Here is an 11,128-nt window from a genome sequence, read left to right as displayed (position 1 = left end):
TTTTGCGGTACGCCACACCCCTCCCGATCAACAGGACCCCCATTTCAACCGTAGGAGGTCCGTTTCCTCCGTTTTGCGGTACGCCACACTCCTCCCTATCAACAGGACCCCCGTTTCGACTGTAGGAGGTCCGTTTCCTCCGTTTTGCGGTACACCGCACCCCTGCCCATGAACACGACGCATTCTGTTGCCTCCCCATGAAAACGACGCATTCCGTTGCCTCCCCATGAACACACGACGAAGTTGTTTCTCCCTTCCGACCCAGCCATGTACACGAGCCCTCGCCGTACGTATGCGCGAGTAGGCGTTCGAGACCCTGCCCGTATGTACGTACGTGGCCGTATTTTCTTTCTTGCACCTTGGCCGCTGTACGTACGTGTACATGCTACGTGCGCGCCTCTACTACGACACGTATGCGCCTCTACTACGACACGTGCACGCCTCTACATCGACCAGTATATATGTACGTACCCGTTCGCGACCAGAATGACAACGCTACGTACGCTTCGACCAGGTGGGTCCCGACTGTCAGGCACTTCCTTGCCTGCGAAGATGTAGCTGGTGGGTCCCAACAGTCAGGGGGGCGAATCGTTTTGGTTTTTTTTGCCAGGACGCACTTCCTTGCGTGCGAAGATGTAGCTGGTGGGTCCCAGCAGTTAGGGGGGCGAATCGTTTTTTTTTTGCCCGGACGCACTTCCTTGCGTCCGAAGGTGTAGCTGGTGGGTCCCAGCAGTCAGGGAGGAAACATTTTTTCGCGAAATACGGTGGCCCGTCTGGTGGGTCCCTGCTATCAGGTGGAGGAATCATTATTTTCCGCATAATAAGGAGGCACTTCCTTGCTGCCACCATGGACCCAGCTGTCAGCCTCTCCACGTACAGTCCAAGTCCGATGGAAGTCGTTCCTTGACCACGTTGACCACGCCGCGCCAAGAGCACCAGGGCGGTGGACGACGGCAAGGCCTAGGAAGGGGACGACGCGGAGCCGGTGAAGACGCGGCAGTGGATGCCCACGCGGAGAGGAGTAAGGGGGTTCACTCGTTCGGCTGCGGTGTGAGGCTGCCATCGCCGCAGGGCCTGGCCAACGGTGGGAATAGTAGGGGGCGGTGAGGCCTCCGCGGCAGCACAGCCGGCCACGGGAGGCAGGAGCAGGCAGCACGACCGGCGCTGCATTGGGCGGCTGGAGCAAGAAGACCAGAGGTTGAAGAAGCATTACGGCCGTTGGATGGACATCGTACGGTCACTGGAGCTAGAATCGTTCATATTGACTAAGTTGACAAAGCCCTCCGTCCCCGTCAACTTAGTAGGCCCACAAATCAGCCTCCCACCAAGGTGGGCCCCAGCTAGCAGGGGGAGTATTCATTTTTTTTTGTGCGTAATAAGGAGGTACTTCCGGTGCGTCCGAGCTGACAGCGGGGGGAACATTTTTTCCGCAAAATATGGTGGCCCGTCCGATGGGTCCCAGCAGTCAGGGGGGAAACGTTTTTTTTTTGCGAAATAAGGTGGCCCGTCCGGTGGGTCCCCGCTGTCAGGTGGAGGAATAATTATTTTGCGCGTAATAAGGAGGCACTTCCTTGCAGCCGTCGTGGACCCAGCTGTCAGCCTCTCCACGTATAGTACTCTTCCGATGGAAGTCGGTCGTTGACCACGCCGCACTGAGAGCACCACGGCGGTGGACGATGGCGAGGCCTAGGAAGGGGACGACGCGGAGCCGGGGAAGACGCAGCAGTGGAAGCCCGTGCGGAGAAGAGTACGAGGGTTCACTGGTTCGGCTGCAGTGTGAGGCTGCCGTCGCCGTAGAATAACAGGTGGTGTGGGTGAGTGGAGGGATGGCCTGGCCAGGGGTGGGAGTAGTAAGGGGGCGGTGAGGCCTCCGCGACAGCACAGCCGGCCACGGGAGGCAGGAGCAGGCAGCACGACCGGCGCTGCTTGGGGCGGCTGGACCAAAAAGACCAGAGGTTGAAGAAGCACTACGGCCGTTGGATGGACATCGTATGGTCACTGAAGCTAGAATCGTTTATATTGACTAAGTTGACAAAGCCCTTGGTATGCTCCAACTTAGTAGGCCCACAGGTCAGCCTCCGAAACGGTGCGCCCCAGATGTCAGGGGGAGGAATCATTTTTTGGGCGGCCGAAGCTAAGAATATCCGAGATTGAAGAAGAAGCACGACATCCGTTGGATAGACATCCAACGGCCACTGCTGCTAGAACCGTGTGTTGACTATAATAAGTTGACAAAGCCTTGCATATGCGTCAACTTATTTTTTTAGGGGACGCGTCACTTAGTAGGCCCACAAGTGTGTGGCAGAGAACTTATAGCCCATTTGCGTTTTGAAAGAATGTACAGCCCATTTCTGAATTCTAATGGAATTTACAACAATCCATTTACAGCTTGTTAAAAGTACAACCCATTTTCTAGCTAGGACAACGATTAATAATTTCAACCAACCGTTGAAGACAGAATTCAATAAAATTTCCCACATTTTGATGGGATCCAAAATATTTTTCTCCCAAAATTTCTAGTCAGATTAAATATAAATTTGTATTACGTAAAAATCCAACGAAACATTGCGCGCGCAACAATGAAAATTTAAGATTTTCAGAATCCATAAATAATATTTTATAAACTAATTTCGTGTTTGGTGCATTTTTTTATAGTTACTGCCCAGTTTTTATAATTACATCCCATTTATTATTTTTTAAAGCCCATTTTCCTGTTAAGCCTAATGCATCCCTCCTAGGAAAGATTTGCAGCCCAGCGGGGCGGAGAATAGCAAGTTGACCTTGCCTGGGTATTCCTCAAAAAGACGTATAGCTGGGCTAGCCATTTTCATCTTGAAAAAATTAGTATCTGGGCTGGATATCTGACCTGGGCTAGACGGGCCACAGCCCGCCCAGTTAATACCCTGCTCTCCTCTGAACAACAACGAAATCATCCCCAAGAAAAACTCTGCAGTGCTCACGCCACAAAAACACAAATACTGCTCGAGCTGCTTGGTCCCAGCTGTCGGCCGCACCTTGTGCAATTCTCTCGTTTATATTGACTACATAGGTTGACAATGGTGTGGGACCGTGATGTCAGGAAACCAGGAGAAAGCAAAAAAAATATAGTTGTACATAATAAGGAGGCACTTGCGTACGTACGGCTATGGCCCTAGTGGGTCCCTAGTGTCATCCAGTCAAAATAAAGTCATCTCCTGAATCCTCATGTTCGTTGACGATGTTAACAATGCTCGGCGCCACGGCGAGCGCAACAACTCGAAGGATAACGGAGAGGGCCTCGCGGGCCCTACGGATGGTCTGATACAGTGCCCGCTGCTCATCCAGGAAGCCAGGATCATCGGACACCTATGAGCACCTTCGAGAAACTGAGACGGCATGAAACGGTAAGGCCGCGCTTGGGAGATCTGGTTTATTTCAAACCTGTATTAACATACAAGTGTAATTTACTCGTCATCGGAAACAACGCATAAAATACAGGCGTAATGAAACCGAGGGCCCGAGGTCTGTAAGTAAAACCGGCGGGTTACGCGTGTAATTTGAGAGACCAGTGTATATTTTACGAGCACTGCTATATGGACAACATTACCAGACGATACATGCACGACGTGCGTATCATGCCATCCATGGGCAAGGCTGAAACAGTAGCTAATGGCTGGATTAGCAATCGTCCGAGTGTCGTTCAACGTTTTTATCGTGTGTGAAGTACTTCCGATATTTTACTAGTCGAAATCGACCAACCAAGCGCCTTTGCCCGAGACCATCTGCTTTAATTTACAAGCGTCAGTTTTACAAGCGGTTTTGGTTGGAAAACAACGATCCAATCATAGCCTAATATCATGAGTTGGTCGGAAGATCATATGGTTTCACGTCTAACCTACCCGACTTGTCGTATAGGCTATGAATGAAATATCAGACGATGAACTTCTTAAGCACGGAAACAACAGAAGAGGATGATCTTCTTAACAAGCAAATCACTGGCATTGGATCGACATGCAAAACAATACGAAGCATTATTCTCAGGAGGCACGGTGAACAGCTTGTGATGCCGGATGCCACAACATTCCAAGCTCAACTTTGCAATCAAACACAAGGCCTGGCATTACATAGACAATATTCAGAACAAACTCTTAACACAGGAATATCTCAGCAGAGTAAATATTTACTTCTAAACTGAACACAGGAATAGGAAAAAACACTCGACGCTGCTCACAACAAGGGCGTCCCACTCAAAAATATCAAATGCATGTCTTCTGGCTAACATCAATGTGCAAATTTTGACAAGGTTTTCCAATTCCAATATATTAAACTAACGTCTTCTTGCTAACATCAATGATTAAACTTTGACAAGCTTTTCCCATTCAAAATATGTAATGCCTATGATCGTAGAGTCCTGTCGTACTTCTTGTACTTGTTTGGGCACTTTTTGCCCAGGGCACTCCACGTGTTGTTAAATTGCCAATGGTCTCTGCAGACTAGTCATGTCACCGGTGTCTAATAATACTCTGTAAAGCTTCGCGGTCATTCCTTCTGTAATGTAGCGCAAACAGTGACTGCTTCTTTCTGCAAAGTGGAACGACCAACTGGACCCAGTAATGCAGCAGTTTGCCTTGGGCACATTGGCTCCTTTTGTGTAGTTCAACTAATATCGAAGTCGGAATAAAACCGAGCTTTAATTTTGATATCCCTGTAAGCAACAATAGGTATAAGGGAAACAATTACTGAGAAATAATGGTTGATGACTTGTACTCCCAGAAGAAAAGCATCTACTGATCTACTTTATCTTAATGGGAAACAAAGCAGGAGAGTAGCAATTCTCCATCAGTGTGATTCATTCATATTGACTGAGACATTATCTTAACAATGCCTTGTTTCAACATGTATAAAGAACGACAAAGCAGAAAAGTACCATTCCTAAAACAATGCAACTGATTCATTTTAACAGAGACATTATCTTAACAATACCTTGGTTAAACATGTAGAAAGAACTACAAAGCAGGGTAGTACCATTCCTAACAAGTGTTGCAGTTTTGAACTAAGATTCAGTAGTTAATTAATTCTGAGAGTGGCATTGCTTAATTTTACCAGCGGCATTAGATTAACGAAAAGCATAAACAGTTCCAAGGGAGAGTGGGCGCAACAACAGTATGTGCTTCCATCTACTTATAAAGGGGGTGATGCAGAGTTTGTTGTAACAAAGCAACAAGCATCATGTCTGGGTTGGTCCCACTTTTGTTCACTACTTAATGGGAAAAGACAGCAATACAATAGCTTCAATTCAACATTTGTTTAAAACAGTACCAATACAAATAGCACAACATCTCAAAGCCCACTGCACAATCATGTGGATGAAGGCCTGTACTGACCTTTCATGAGACGGACAAGATAAAATACGAATCTGCGAACACGAATAGGAAATCCAATCTCGTTTTGTGCAGTTGCACTGAAATCAAGCAAAGTGTTTCACGTAGCGAAGCAAAATGTCGCAATAGCAACAAGTTGAATAGATATCCTTGTTTAAACAGAGGCAAAAAAGGAATCAATTATTGGCTAAAAAAGGAGGATGAAACATGCGGCCACAAAAATGGTAATCCCGCCAATCCCTAACAGGTGTTGAAGTTTTGAAATAAGATTCAGTAGTTAATTCTAAGAGTGGCATCAATTACTGGCTTATAAAGGGGGTGATGCTGAATTTGTTGTAACAAAGCAACAAGCATCATGTGTGGGTTGGTCCCATTTTTGTTCACTACTTAATGGGAAAAGGCAGCAATACAATAGCTTCAATTCAACATTTATTTAAAACAGTACCAAAACAAGTAGCACAACATCTCAAAGCACACTGCACATCATGTGGTTGAGACCAAGATTTGAAACATCACGCCACGAATACTGGAAACAAATCTCGATCTCCTTTTGTGCAGTTCCACCAAAATTAAGCAAAGTCACCGGTGTGACATTCAAGTTGAACTGCACAAAACACTCTTAAAACATAAGTGTTTCGAGTAGCGAAGCAAAATGTCGCAATAGCAACAAGTTGAATTGATAGCCCTGTTTTAACAAAGGCAAAAAAGGAAACAATTACTTGCCGATAAAGGAGGATGAAACAAACAGTGACAGAAAGAAGCATCTAACTTATCTTGGATGGAAAACAAAGTAGGACAGTAGCATTTCTAAAACGGTTGCATTGATTCATATTAACAGAGACATTATCTTGAAACAACATTCGTTAAAAAATGTAATTTTCTTTTAACAGTGGCATTGCTTCAATTTTCCGGCGGCATTCTTAGATTAACAACAGCAAAATAGCTGTATGGGACATGCTAGCACCATGTGCGTCCACACGTATAAATGGGTGATGCAGAGTATGTAGCCAAGCAGCATATATGCGCTGGTCCCATATTTGTTCTCTTTGAACCTTCTTCCTATGTGAGGTCAGCAAATCTAGTCCTGCACAAACTACCCGACCCCTCAGTTTCTTTCCCTTTTCAACAAAGAGATCAGTTCCTTACAGATGTGTGTACTGGGTTACCCCCTTTTTCCCTTTTCGACCTACAAAGCGGTTGGATAGCCAGTCTATACTACTTTCCGCCCCTCCTTTCCTCATTGAACCACGTCCTAGATTCTTGCTCCAGCCCACCGCACCCTTCTTTCCTCTTTGAACCAAGACCTAGATTTGACTACAGATCAAAAAAGATCCACATGCAGCTAGAGCAACGACGGTTTCAAAGAAACTTATACCTTACGGTCGTCGGGATGTGGCAAGGCGTGCGGCGGGAGGCCGGATATGCCCACACTACGTACGGCAGCGAGGAAGAAGGGGTCGGTGGCCCTCCCGCACAGGCGCTGGGTGAAAGAGAACAGCGCAGCCGGCTGTGGATTGCCTCCCTCACCGAAGGCGATAGAGTGAACGCTGCACGTCCTCCCCTTCCCGGTGCGACGGGATACGGACGCCTCCTTCACCAGCTGTGAGGGGGGAGAGAGAGACAAGAGGCCAACGCAGTCTTGTTTAGATCTGGTGAAGAGAGGGTGAGAGACTGTGAATATAGCAAACCCTAGCAAATGAACGCTGAGCCTCCAGCATGCAACATATATGGAGAGGGTGAGAGAGCGAGACGCGAGAAACTCTATCAAACAAGAGGCTATAATGGAGTAAAAAAATCTCTCCATAGCAGTGGTTTTAAATAGAATACGCGCATTCCCGGAAAAAGAAACGAAAACTGGTGGACAATTTTTTAAGGGTCTGTCTAGGACACATCTAGATGTGACATAGTTATGTCACATCTAAGTTGATGTCCACTCTGTTTGTGGTCTATTTTTTTCCTAGTTTTTTTTTGTTTCTTGTTGCTACATTATATACTTGTGGGAGGTTAGATGTGATATCCTTAAATAACATATAGATGTGAATTAGACAAACTGATTTTCTAACGTACCAAGAAAGAAAACTCGATCAAAAACACGCCCCCGCTTCCAGGTCGTGAGAGTCGTCACGCACACACACATAGACATGCATATCCGTGTTTACGTAAAATTCCATTTCCATCTCCATCTCCAATCATATTTGTCCAACTCGCACATTATTTACGTTGTTAATTATATATGCAGCAATATTAACGTACAACATCTCTTGTTTGCGCACGTCCGGACCGCTGCCACGGCCGGTCCTGACCAACCCGAACCCTCTTCATCACCCGCGCGTGCTTCCCGCCCGAAATGGTCAGTGCCGCATTCATGCCCGGCCAGAGCGGACACGACCTCTCACTGGCGCCGGCATTGAAGTGGCGCGCTAGCCGAGAGAGCGCCGCCCGCGCCGCTTCCGGGTGCACGCGGCTGCTCCGTGTTCAAAGGTCGCAATAGCCGGCTACAACATGCATGTAAAAAGATCTTGGGAGTCCATGCTACAGCTAGCTGTCCTCCCCCAACTCGTCAATCTCTTCCAGTAGTGCTAGTACTCCATGCCGCGATCCATCGACAAGCAGGCGGGAAAGTTATTGTATACTCGGTTTGCGGTGAGTGGCATGCCGAGCGGCCATGTGGGGTCGAGCCGTGGAGGAGGGTGAGACACGAACACGACAGACGTGATTTAAACGTTGGTTTTGCTCGATGGCACGATCCAACGAAATGAAACGTTGGTTTCTCTCCGTTTCCATTTTTTCTCCAGAAAAACGGAAACTTTCCACTCCATTTTCATTCCTATTCCAAGGTTGCCCCATTACAACATTCCATCAAATACAAAGGAAAACTAACACGCATGCTGATGCATCTCAATGATTCATAGATCATAGCCATATTTACTTCACAACTAAAGAAAAAAGTTGTGAGAGCGTGTACGAAAGAAAAACTACTGATGGGGTCACTACGACTTAAACTCTAAACCCTAAACATGATTCAATTTCCTGGCCAGGTAGAACCTGTCGAAGGAAAGACGGCTGGCACCCTTGGATCATACGATGCTTTTGTGCAGTTCCACTAAAATCCACCTGAGCATCCCTGATGGCAAAGATATTGAAGAAGTGTGATTAGAATAATAGTACTGGCACTAGTTCATGAGACATAAACTCATCACAAGTAGAAGCCGGTAGAAGTAGTGAAAGATCGACATGGAGATGGAGCTACGGCAGTGGAGCAAGCCGGCTCCAAAAGGAAGATGGACTACCTGGGACGTCGGGCTGTAGCTAGAAGGGCGGTTGGGACGCGGCATCGGCCCATACCGTGGTGACCCCCGATTGGGACGCACCGACTGTGCGTTTTCTCCCTCGCGGATGTCGACCGCGTCTACGCAGAACATTGTTCCCTTCCCCCAGTTGCGGGATCAGGCCCGTCGTTCTATGCTTGTGAAGAGAGCAACCTAAGCAAGCAGGCTTGTAGCTTAGGCTCCTGCTAGTGTATATATAGTGGTTTTCTTTTTCTCTCCATATCAACCATTTTATATTGCGTACGTGTCATTCAAGAGTGAAATGATGGTTGCTTCTTCCGACTAACTTACTGTGTGATTTGACTGCTCCTTAGTGGCCCCTACACGTACTCCCCCTACGTGTATGCAACAGTCACACGTACACATGGACGCAAAAACGCGCGCGACGCCCTAATGCATGCATGTCCGAGCACGCGACGGAACACACACGGTCACGCTCAAGTGCTCAACCTACACGTGCATGCACACACATACTCAGTCAGGGTGAGCTAGTGACCGTATAAACACCGGAAAATATATATATTGAGCGCAATGAGCGTATTATGAAGTCCACTGACCGTATTTTTACAAATATACAGTGACAGACAGTGTATTTATCTCGTTTGAAATTAAGCCATATTAACCGGAGAGGAGGCAGTATGGACTAGCATTACTTTGCTGTGTCCCATCAACTTGCCAAACGAGGAGAAGGTTGCAAGACGGGAGAAGCTTGCGCGCGGTGGCTCGCAGGACAAGGAGAAACTTTTGATTAATGCAAGCTCTCCCTCGCTCAGGCGGTGGACGTGCAGCAGTTAATTCGGTGTCAGATTGCCAGAAGCATACAATATACTACTAGTGATATTATTGTTCGACTTCCCGAATAGGCGAACAGCCAAGCGCAAAGTTTACTAGTACTACTACTATAGTCTATAAAGGTATGTACTATACTAGTACTAGAAACCGGATGGAGGAGCGTTTGCACTCTTATTATAATTTTAAAATGTGATAAAGCAATCTTCAACACATTTGGTTCTCTTCGAGGGTTCTCGCATGTGATAATGGAAGTAGATTGCATGGAACACTCACCACAATTCTCGCTTAATTCTGGCTCATATCCTGTTACAAATAGTAGCGCTCGGTAATATTTCCTCTTTTTTTGTTATTCAGCATGTAAACAGGTCAGCAAACCTTGCGGCGCATCTTCGTGCGAACCGTGCTTGCTGCACTTTGAATGTGGCCGAGAGCTGGCTTGATGAAACACCTCGCTTCCTACTTCTTTTTTTGCGGGGTACCTCGCTTCCTAGTGACCAGTGTCTTGGCTGATCGTCCTAAGAATGCTTATATATGAATAAAGCTCTCTCATTTACCCGCAAAAAAGATTAAGCCATATTAACCGGAAAGGAGGGAGTATCGACTAGCACTACTTTTTGGTGTGTCCCGTCAACTCGGAGAAGGAGGAGAAGCTTGCAGGACAAGGTGAAGCTCGCTTACGCCTTTTGACTAATGCAACCTACCCTCGGTGGACATGCATCAGTCCATTCGGTGTCAGATTGTCAGAGGCATACACTGTAGTACCCAACATGCGGAGTACCATCATTATTCGACTTCACGAAGAGGCGAAGAGCCAAGCGCAGTAGTACGAGTAGTGCTACTACTAGAACCGCATGGTGGAGCGTCTGTACTCTTAATTTTTTTATCTTTGATAAAGTACACGTTTATTCCGGAGAAGGGCGGAAAACGGCAGCCCAACATGTAATGAATGATATCGATCAACCAACCATGCTCGAATATATCTTGGCCTCCGTGCGAGCTCGTCTGTGTGTTCTCGCTCCTCGTCTCTCTCAAGGAACGGCGGGTTGGCTCTTTGCCGTCAATTGAGATCGGTTTGCTCACACTCCTGTCCCACATTTCAGTGATATGCCAAGAGGAGGTGCTTTGACCGACTGGCCATACACGTACTTGGTTTTGCACCTTCATACTACTCCTCCCTCTGTCACAGTTTAGAGGGCGCACTTCATTATGATGCATTTCTCTCAATGCATTTCGACCACGAGAGAGACTTTAGACGCGTTTGGTTTAATGCTCAATTAATTAGGGCGTGGTAACCGCAATCAAGTCCACAATTTTCTCTCCATGTACTGTACTACTACGGAGTGGAGTAAATGCATGCATGTGTGTACCCGGGGTGGAAGCACTGCATGCATGTGTGTACGCATTATTCCCTCTAGTAATAGATGCCGTGCTATAACTACCAATGCTATTTTTCAGGCCGATCTCTAGTCGCCTTGGTCCCACAGATTTTTTTTCTTTTTTCTGAAGCGCGCTCTATAAACAGTGACGGATGGAGTAGTATGAGCAGATTCAAAGGAGAGCGTATTGATGGTTGCTTCTTCAGAGCAACTTACAGTGGGAAAGGTGGGGCTTATGATTTGACTGCTCATTACTCACTATTAATGCGGC

The sequence above is a fragment of the Triticum aestivum genome, chromosome 6D, assembly GCF_018294505.1.
Source record: "Triticum aestivum cultivar Chinese Spring chromosome 6D, IWGSC CS RefSeq v2.1, whole genome shotgun sequence".
NCBI classification, from domain to species: Eukaryota; Viridiplantae; Streptophyta; class Magnoliopsida; order Poales; family Poaceae; genus Triticum; species Triticum aestivum.
This window is presented reverse-complemented; position numbering follows the sequence as displayed.